This window comes from Colias philodice, chromosome 11 (assembly GCF_061535455.1).
Source record: "Colias philodice isolate Cphi_HAF_F1 chromosome 11, ilColPhil1 Martin Lab GWU primary, whole genome shotgun sequence".
In the NCBI taxonomy this organism is placed as follows: domain Eukaryota; kingdom Metazoa; phylum Arthropoda; class Insecta; order Lepidoptera; family Pieridae; genus Colias; species Colias philodice.
Genome location: NC_143096.1, coordinates 5,914,073 through 5,925,492, shown reverse-complemented (window position 1 = coordinate 5,925,492; position 11,420 = coordinate 5,914,073). Strand labels below are relative to the sequence as shown.

The window sequence follows — 11,420 nt, the reverse complement described above, 5'->3', positions numbered from 1 at the left end:
GATGACAAAAAATAACTTAATTAATGGCTAAAAAAGCATGTTCTCTCGCGCCAATGACATGTATACGTGCCTACTAGTGATGTAGTGTAATATTCAAGTAACTTCATTAAAATTTCAGCGAAATTACTCTAATTCGCTTAATTTTTGTAATAACTACAAAAAAAATATATAAGCTTAGTCACTGAGAAAAAAGGTAAATAATACATTCTTTGGTATAATACCATATTGTCTATATTGTGGATATTGTTGATTTGAATATTTTCCTTTTCGCCAAATCATGCGCATCTCTAGCACAGTATCGATATGCAATCCCTTCTGCGCCATTGACATGAATAGATGTCGGACTGGTGACGTCGTAAGCGCGTGCCGTGTTGTTAAGTGCGGAAAGTTGTAAAAATATTTTATCGAGTATTGCCGAGAGTGTGAGTGCCTTTATTAGAATATTCTTATGATACAATTAATTGTCGCTATGTCATATCAAAATATGGTAATTGACCTAAATAGGTACCTACATATAATTAGTATTTGTAATAACTCAAGTATTAAACTAAATGATTGGAAAATAAATATGTAGTTTTAGAGCTATTACGCACTGTCGACCAGTCGCCGGCGACTGGTCGACAGTGCGTAATAGCTCATAATTCAATTCCCTTTATTTAAAGGTAATAGTTGTTTTGATATTTACAAATAAACACTCCACAATAATACCTATAGTTCATATAAACTTAATAAATAAACTCGATAAGTTATAATAATATACAGCTACACATCCCTAATCAGAAGCGAGAGATTATAAAAAAAAGGATGGTTGCCCGCGCCATTGGCATGTATACATGCCAATGGGGCGTAACTGATAGAGAATAGTGCTGTAACTTGCTGCAATTTTATATGTATTTTTGTATCTCAAAAGGTTGATTTTTTTGTTGATAGTTGCTATTTAATGTGGTCTTAAGTTTTTACAGTAGGAGATGAGGTTAAATAAATATTATTTTTGTGTTATAAGCTGTTTATTCAAATATTCAGACGTGAATTATTATGTTTATCGATAACATTTTGGAATCCCTACTATTTTCAAGGTTATCTCATTGAATTTGTGGCTTGGCGTGGAGGGCACGGCGATGCGTTTTTGCTCTGGCGGTCAAAAGGTTAAAATATACATTTATAATGTTGTTTCTAAAATACGTATCAATTGATATTTGTTATTGGCAGATACTTGAATCTAATATATAAAAATCTGCAGTCGGTTATCAAAATATTACAGGATTATAATAATTAATAAAGCGTCATATTTTACCCACCGCCATGTTCAATAAACTTGACCTGACTCTTGCATTTAAATCTGAATACAAACGTATTCTTAAACTATTACTGGATTTTGGTAAACATCTATGATAAAGCTAAAAAATTATTGAATGTATCGTAAGTTAATTTGCTATAGCAAGAAGTTTCATCAAAAGAACACATTGAAACAAACACATTGTAAGCATATTTTCATTCGACTGTCATATTACCATCGGCGACAAGCGATAATGTAAAAAACAAAATAACATGTTATTTTTATAATGAATGGGTGCATACTAGACTGGAGTAGATAATTTTTGAAACAAAAAAAAATCGCAGTCGGATGAAACCCATTAGAAAAGGAGGAGAATATGATAAAAATGTAAGGAAAAATAAATTACGGTCAATCCGAGTTCGGGAAACGGGAGGGGGGAGCTTTTAAGAGAAAAAAATGGTTTCTCTCGATTTCCGACAAAACTACAAGTCCTATAGAAACAAGTTCAATGGCAAAGTTGTAGGTAATTAAAAGTTCTACAACTTTTGTATTCACAATTTTTTCACATAACCTCAAAATTTAGGTGAAAAATTAAAAAAACCAAGTTTTTGGTCTTTTATTTTTATCTACTTCAAAATTTATTTTTTTTCTACGAAATTTGGTGGCAACTTACTTTATTATGTCCCAAATACACTGTAATTTATTTGATTGAAAATATTTATTTTTTCGCCTTATTTTGAATTAATACCAAAAAAACAACCTAATTTTCAATCGAAAAGTCACCCGTCAAAATATCAGCTTTTTTCAAAAACTTGGGGTGCCTTTTATTCATTGAAATCTCTACTTTCATATGGTGTAAAAAAAATAAACACCACCATAGTAAATGTTCTCAGGAAATGCATACAAACAGTGTGAAAATTAGCTTTTACTAAATCAGGCACACTTCTCGAACTACCTGAAATGTTTTTATCGACATCATTTTGCTTTTGAATATGCTGTAAAATATTAAACTTAGAACAGATAATTATTTTTCTTTTGAAATATTACCGAAAAGCCGATACAAGAGAAGATATAGAGTTCGAGAAGTGTGCCTGATTTAGTAAAAGCTAATTTTCACACTGTTTGTATGCATTTCCTGAGAACATTTACTATGGTGGTGTTTATTTTTTTTACACCATATGAAAGTAGAGATTTCAATGAATAAAAGGCACCCCAAGTTTTTGAAAAAAGCTGATATTTTGACGGGTGACTTTTCGATTGAAAATTAGGTTGTTTTTTTGGTATTAATTCAAAATAAGGCGAAAAAATAAATATTTTCAATCAAATAAATTACAGTGTATTTGGGACATAATAAAGTAAGTTTCCACCAAATTTCGTAGAAAAAAAATAAATTTTGAAGTAGATAAAAATAAAAGACCAAAAACTTGGTTTTTTTAATTTTTCACCTAAATTTTGAGGTTATGTGAAAAAATTGTGAATAAAAAAGTTGTAGAACTTTTAATTACCTACAACTTTGCCATTGAACTTGTTTCTATAGGACTTGTAGTTTTGTCGGAAATCGAGAGAAACCATTTTTTTCTCTTAAAAGCTCCCCCCTCCCGTTTCCCGAACTCGGATTGACCGTAATTTATTTTTCCTTACATTTTTATCATATTCCCCTCCTTTTCTAATGGGTTTCATCCGACTGCGATTTTTTTTATCTTTTCATTATTTTTAAAGGCTTCTACCCCAGTCTATACAGCACGGGGAGTTTTTTTTTATAATACAGTATTATAGTTATGGGTAGCATTGGTAAAACGACATCATATTATTTTCTTTAATGTTGTTTTTAGACTTCGAGATTTAAATATGTATTATAGATGTAGCGTTCCTGAAAATAATGTTTTACCCCATTGAAAACAAAGTTAAGTTAAGGATGCTCTAAAATTATTTCATTCTTCTGTGAAAATAAGTTGATAAAATACTATCTAATAATTAATTATCATTAATAATAATTAATGCAACGCACTAACGCTCAATTTGAAACATTCTGAGTAAAATCTGTCGAAATATATTATTTTATAAAAAAGGCGAATTTCAAAAGCTGAATGAAGTAGGTATGAATGTCATACAACATTTTCGAGCTTTTAAAGTAATTTAATCCATCAGTCCTCGGAATCACAGACACAATAGAAAATCTATTGTGTCGCGCCCCGATCGGGGCTTACGGTGGTCAATGGGTTAATGAGCCTCCAAGCATAAAAATACAAATTTGATTTGCCCCTTTAAAGGGCAACGAACTATGAGTAGATATGAAATGTGATAAAGCAAGAAAAACATGTTTTCCATTGCAGTAAATTATTTTTACACGAAAAGTGCTTTACCACGTGTGCGTCATTGAAAAACAGTTGTGTCGTGGGCGCAATACAAATAATATTTGGGTTATATTGAGTACCATTATCATTAATATATCTGCTGTGTTGTGTTTTGTTAATTTATTCTCGTATCCACTTATCAGTTAAATTTATTTTGCACAGAACAATCTTCTTGTATTGTTTTGTGCAATACACATCTCTCAACAATAAAATTCTAGTTCTACTATCTGTAGGTGCAAAAAAAATATTAGTATTGGTACTTACACTTAATGTTCACAATGTGTCACCACATAATATAGTGATGTTCATTATAACACTTTAGAATATACCTATGCAATGTATTAAATCATTTTTCAGATTTTATCCACAATATCTTCAAAATGGAACCCCTAGTAAATGAAATGTCAAGTATGAACCTCAACCTTATTCTGCGATACCTTACAAGTTGAGGTAGGTTTCGTTTAATTTTTTATTCGCACTTTCAAGCAAGTGCTTTTTATAAAAGGATGGTACATATTATAATGACATCAAAAGTAATTTACGTTCAGTCCTCTTTCATCATTTAAAAAAATAAACAAAACGAAAAAAAAAGTAAAACCAAGGTCGATTGTATAGAACACATTTGGTTCTTGTACGCAGTCTTTCATGAGCCGGGTCAAATAATACTCAATGACCTTTAATTAACATTTTAGCATATTCATTGTATATCTGTTCACAATTGTTGGCTCTCAAGTATAGGAATAACTTTTTGTGTGTTTTCCCATATTCCTGTTTTAGAAAGCGTGTGTTTTTAACTTTTTAATTGTTACGCGTTGTTAAACTTCTTATAAATGCCACATTTAAATTTATTTGACGAGGATGTCAGCTGATTCCTGACCTTTATATCTGGTCAGAGCTCATTAAGGTTGTCACAGAACTTTAGCCGCCAACGCACGAACCGCCAAAGGACCGTTGATTTTTTAACGAAACACCACTTATAGAAACGTTTGATTATGAGACGGTATAGGCACAAGTGAAAAGAAAACACTTTCATTTGTCGTTACAAAAAGATTCAAATTAATTACGAAATTAAAAATAAATTTGCATGTTGAAATTCGTTTGTTTTTTGCACTTGTCAATGGTACTTATTAATTTTTCATTAATAGTCAATTTATAACATATATCTACGAGTGTGACCTTATGGCATACTAAAACTTATTTCATGCATAATAAAAGTGCTACATCACAATGTAAAAGGTCTAATATAAATATTTATGTTTGACATTAGATGGTTTATCTAAAAATCGTACGAGCTCGATGATGTAATCTTAAAACATGTACTTTACGTTATTTGACAATAGTATCGTGATATTTTAAGAGGACGTACATTACCAATTACGGAATAATATAAACGGAGCATTGACAACTGACAAAAAGTATATAAACTTCCTGAACATGTACCTACTTGATGAACATTGAATAACGGTTTGAATTTTGAGACGTAACCTCAAAGAGCATGTAGCTCTAGCAATAAATTTTAACGTCATAACTCTAAAAAAACGTCCCTATCACACCCGCAACACTCCACATGCATGATCGAATTGCCTCTTAGCTTAGTCCCGCGGGTAATAAAAAAATGATGATTTTATACAGATTTACGTCCCCCATTTCACCCACTTACAGGACGATATTCTAAATATTCAATCTTTATACATAATCTCTTCGAATATTCTAGAATGATTATACACACATCAACAAAGTCTAGGGAGATTTGCGGGTCGGATCTCTCTCTGCCCTCCATTGTTCGCGCAATGGTGGGTAGCGACAGATCCTGGCGCGCGGTGATCACGTTCTCTGAGGACGTGATCTCGCGGAAAGAGGAGGCGGAGCGGGTTCGCGAGAGGGATCCTCACGCGGACCCGATCCGGCGCCGACGTCCTATTGGGCGTCGTCGTCGCACTGCGGCTGATCTACGCAGCCGCAACCAGCCTCCCTGACGAGGGGAGCCGGGCGATGGAGCGGGGATTTAGTCCATTGTCCGGTGGGATGAGGCGGCGTGAGACGTGTTCCGCTCACGCCGCTCCATGAGGGTAGAGCTGGCAGGCTCTTAGCTTGTTTGGGCCCGGCGACGGGCTGCCGCTGATGGGGTCACGGATGAATTCTACACATACCCTGTCGCTGATGCGGCTTGACGGAACACAGTGGGGTTTTGGTCGGTAGGAATCCGACATAACCCACGGCCTCTTCCCCGGAGGCCGTGGGTATCTATGCAAGATTTCCCCACCTAAAAAAAAAAAGGGATATTTGGTATTGCATCAAATTTTGGGATATTGTAAATGGAAGGATTATAGCTCATTTTAACGTCTTTATAATATATAAGATATTTGATGCAATACCAAATATCCCTAGACTTTGTTGATGTGTGTATTGTGTTCTGACTTCCTCACTCCTGACTCCTCGAAGAATGAAAACATAGAAGTAAATAAGTAGGAATAATATTTATTGGTAAAAAAGAAGAACAAAATTATAAAGATATCCTTATTACGTTTCTTGTTGTAAGACTTCTTAAATAGGTAAGGTAATTTTATCAGTACGAGTTTGAATACTGAGTTTATTTTAATTAAAAGCTTCGTTTTACCGATCGCTCCCAACAATGGCAGCTTCTATAATCAAGTTAAAACAAAGTTAATTTAATGCAATCATTTAAGTGAGCGCGTACGTGCTACACAAATGAAGTTGGCTAATAATATTAAGTTCTCACTAAAATATATTATATATAATTATTATTTACTAAGGAATTATCATAACACTAATAAACATAAATAAAACGATTTGTAAAAATTGGGACAAAAACGCATTGTTATCAGAATAGAAACTAAAATAAAAATAAACGTTTACAGTGCGTGTTTAAAACACATAACTATCGCTGATGTGCTTTGTGAATGCTTTTTCTTTTATAGCGGACTAGACAGTATTATAGAAGAGAATAATAAAAAAATGTTTCAAAACTTCTGGTATCAAAATTAAATATACTAACAACTCCTACGATTATTCTAATCATATACTCTCAATGATCGATTCCGTCTTAAATTTTGCATGCCTGCCCCCCTAGTCAAGTGGCTTTCTGTTAGCGTAGCGTTCAATAGAATAGACTACGAATGTATGAGATTGACGTAGGCTGTAGATAAAGCCTACGTCAATCTCATACATTCGTAGTCTATTCTATTGAACGCTACGCTGTTAGCGTAGCGAAAGCCACTTGACTAGGGGGTTGTACAGTTAACATCTTAGGTTAACATCATAGTTCAAGTTTAATCGATATATTCACTATTCAAGTCTTATCAGCAGGAAGTTAGTAACTGGAAGAAGTTTTATCTAATTTGATTCATGGCGCAAAATTTGTCGTGTGTAGGAGTAAAGCCGAGATCAGCTCACAGCTGCTTCTGATGTTACAGATATCAGTTGACGCAGCAAAATGAAAATATACTTTGTCATCTTGTAATTCAAGTTCTAACCAAAAGAAACCAATGTGTTAATGCAATCTGTAATCCATATTATGGTTATTCCTCTGAGTACATCCGGTTGTCTTGAAGAAATCGCTATTCAGCGAAAAGGCCGCCGTTTATTACAATGTGTTTTTGTTATTATTAAAATTTATCTAATGCAATAAAGCATAAATAAATAAATAATTGTCAATATTTTCCGTTCAGTAGGTATCAGCTTGAAAAAACAATCTCGCATCCCCTCAAACTTTCGCGTTTATAATAGTAAAAAGGATTCGGTAATAGTGAAGCTGTCGATGCAAACATCTATCAACTATAATAAACATTGTCAAAACAGGAAATAAAGTGTATGCTTTATTTCGTGAAATAAGTGCTCATTTCTGAAAGTGAAGGTTCCAAATTTTTTTGACCCGATATCATACACATGATCTACATTATTATTAGTAGATACAGTTATTAGTACTCTACACACTATAATAAAATAATTGTTTCGTTCAAGTCAGTTAGTTTATTTTGTCCTCAAACTGTATCCAGACTCGAACCAACCTCGGATCTTCATTCTTCTCACTCATAAATTAGCGTTTATTATAATGCGTATGTAGCGTGAGGTCATCAACTTAATACTTTATTGGTAATACTTTTTTCGTGTAAAATAACTTTTTTTGTTTGACCGTCTTGAGCTATTACATAGTTACAGTTCCAGAAAAATCGTTACAAACTCATGTAGCAGTTTCGTAGCGACAGCCTGCTACAAGCTATAGAAGATATTAGTTTATACACAGTTTACAACCATCATGGTAATTGACATCATTAGATTGTTTACGAATATTTTATTTGTGGGGTTTTTTTTGGGTGAAATGGTGGTATTAAACCATTAATCGCTAATAGATTTAACCATAGCAATCAAGATACCAATAAACTTAAGTACATATACTGTCTCAAAATAAGTATAAAAAATTGTATGTTGAATTCTGTAAGTTATTTTCATTATTTATAAAAAAATATAACAATAAAATATTATTCCTTCATATACGGGAACATATTAATCCCGTGTAACAATAGAATAGTGGAATAGTTCAGTAATATCGTACTTTAATACTTTCTATGTCCAAGTAAATTCCAATCACGGCTAGTCGCCAATACAATAGAGTACGCGTATGTACACTATAGTTAAAGCTCTGCTTGAATATGTATGTGTACGTGCACAAAATTATCTCTTTGTTGGTAGTTTAGACATGTGGTGATTAATTTTAAATTATATATCACGCGAACGTAATCGGAGTACAATAAACGTTTATCATACATAAATAAATAAATGATTTTATATTAGGTATACCTTTCACGCCATTGGAAAGATCTTTAAAAGGATATTTGCTATTTTTAACATGAGCAATTATCAGAAGATTACAATTAGTAAGCATCCGTCTCAACACATATTTATTTGAACCAATTTATATGGAAAAGCTTTTGAAAATGAAATGATGATCAATGTTAACCGTCGTTTTGTGAAGGCGTCAGTAGAATGGAGTGGCATTTGTATAAAAGAACGTGCTGGCTTTATATTGCGAAAATCGGGTCTTTATAAGAGCAGTGCGCTTCATAATTGACATTTTATATAATAAAACCAATTTTTGTACCATAAAGAAATTATTTTTAATGAATGAATCACATTACTTTTAAGAACTTTCGGTCGCATCTGAATTAAATTTAACTGAGAAGAAATAAAACAAAAATCATTTCGAAGTTGAAAAGTTTTTAAGTGGCCATAACTCTTGCCAAATAGTGCGATTGAAATTGTAAGAAAAGTACTTGTAGGCAACTTAAATTATCAACAAGAAACTTTAAAGAACTCAGTTCTTGGCATTTTGCAGCTTGCTTGTCGTTAAAACAGAGAATGGTCATTGAAATTAATGTAGTTACAGAATCAAGTTTTAAGAAAGATATTGAAAATAAAATTATGCCTTCTGTAACATCTCAATAGAGACATTGTAATATAAGTATCAATATTTTGATGGCATAATACAACAAAAAATTCGATGCAGCCAACTTTCTATAATAAAAGCATAATGGTGGCAATTAATCGTAAACAATGGAACGATATTCAATAAATTAAAAAAATAGACGTTTTTGTTATTAGGTATACCGCAATGTAAGAAAATCGACGATCTAAAACGTACAAATTAGTTGTTCCCTTGTTGTTCCTACTATAAAGGCCAAGGGAGAAGTTAGTTTAGCCGGTACTGGGTACGGGTCACATTTAATCTCGATTACATGCCTCAGTGGGCTTTTCTATGCAGACAAGGACCATTAACAGCTCACTCAGATTGGTAGGTATTTAACCTTTTATTTGCGGGACAAACACAAACAAATAAAAGAACCCCTATTTAGTGGGTCTAGGAAAAATACACTGAACGTTATTCCTTTCTTATGTATTCCATTTATTCTAGCGTTTTACAGAGTCTGAAAGAAAGCCAAGCCTTTATTAGCCTTTTAAGAATTTTACCCGGCAAAAGCTACATTTTCAATATTTTTAAAAAGAATTCATGTTTGCGCAAAGGTGACAGTAATCGTACAGGCGTTAGCTGCCATAATGTATGGATTTTTAACGACTTGCTGATATGCAATGTAATAGGTATTATTATGTGTTATTTTTAGGTAACTTGTACGTCATTGACATTTTTGTTAAATGCTTCTTTAGAAAAAGTCATTTTCTTCACATCTACGTATTTTGTAAACATGTTGACCAAGAAACAAATATTTGTTTGAATAATTCAAACGTATTCTGAATCATTTGAATTAATTAACACTAAATAGTCAAAAGCATAATATTGCAATAAGTTACAACATCTTTATTTTTTGCAAATTCTACATTATTTAATATTCACTCTTCTACTTCCAAAATTGGAATAAATACTGACAAAAATAACGTTTTTGATAGCTCTACCTCGTAAATACTTCTTTATATATGGTTAATCATATTTCATTGTTGATGATTGAGCGCATGTTCTTTATCATGCTTATTCATACGGTAATCAAATACTGTGTGATGGTTTTCACGTGATAAAAGCGTAAACAAAGAATAATGCGCGATGCATTAACATAAACAGACATTTGTCTGCGCTACACTTATGGTTGCTGTCAGCAGAATAAATAGACTAAAACTATTCCCTTTTTTAAATCTATTTTGTATAGTTTTATTTGCATTTAGAAACAATTGAATGAATTGGATTTGTTCTAAAATTATAACAGAAGATGGTATGTATAACCACAGTTGTATAATACGTAACGTACGTACGTACGTGTAAAAAATACAAACCACGTTGGTAAATAGGTATAATTGGAAATAGGTATACCTATTGTAAGATTTTTTGAGAAAGTATTGCCCATTCAATTGATTTCCTTCTTTTGTATATCAATCATTCTTTAAATCATATTGTGTAGGTATGTTCTCAAATATCGGAAAACGTGTACCTTAACTACCTAAACCATGTAATTTTAAACATCCTTTTTGATTATATTTGTTGCCGATTGTTTACTCGAAGATGATTAATCAAAATAGGATCTTAATTGAACGAAAACATTGCTAATTCAAGAATAATATTTATGCAATAAAAATGTTTATTTCATAAATATAAAACTCAAGGTACATAATTGTCTCACAAATAAAAATTAAGAGCGCGAAGCGATGTGATGATTGAATTTAATTTTGAATACTAATCTTATATAAAAAAAAAGAAAAAAAACGTGTGGCACTCGGGGACTGCCGCGATAAAGCTATTGCATGCTATGCCTTCAAGCCATACCTCCGTACCCGTCGGAGTGGGGAGCGTGAGGTTTTTTACGTTACGGAATTTCTGGAGTCGGTCCCCGCACCCGAGGCCCGCGATAGAAGCTATGCAATAGCTTAAAAAACTTTTTAAGTAATAAAAAACTAAGTTTATGCACGGAACCTTACCCAATATATTATATTTCCGTAACCACTGTTAATTACACGTATTTAAATTTACAACCATACAAAGAAGATCGATACTAATTACTAAGTCATTGATACAAAAGTGTGCTCATTCAACATTACTGTCCGATATAATTATCACAAAACAAGCATATAATGTGATCTCAGTGTTACTTCATTTGCATAAGATAAAATACTTATCTGGTATTGTATGAAAGTATATTTAGAGTGCATCTTACACTTTGTAGCTTTTAATATATAACAATGAATGCTATTATTTAATATAAGCCCAGATAATATCTTTATTGCATAACATGTAGTCTGTTTCAATATCAAAAATGCATTTGATTTCAAAT

General features: G+C 32.4%; 1 protein-coding gene and 1 long non-coding RNA gene across 2 annotated transcripts in view; both read right to left on the bottom strand.

Moving 5' to 3' along the window:
* The window catches only part of LOC149484606 (uncharacterized), a 172,417-nt gene that overhangs the window by 140,728 nt on the left and 20,269 nt on the right, over nt 1-11,420 (bottom strand). The window lies entirely within an intron of this gene.
* The window catches only part of LOC149484608 (RYamide receptor-like), a 43,100-nt gene that overhangs the window by 30,577 nt on the left and 1,103 nt on the right, over nt 1-11,420 (bottom strand). The gene's annotated exons all lie outside the window — the stretch shown is intronic.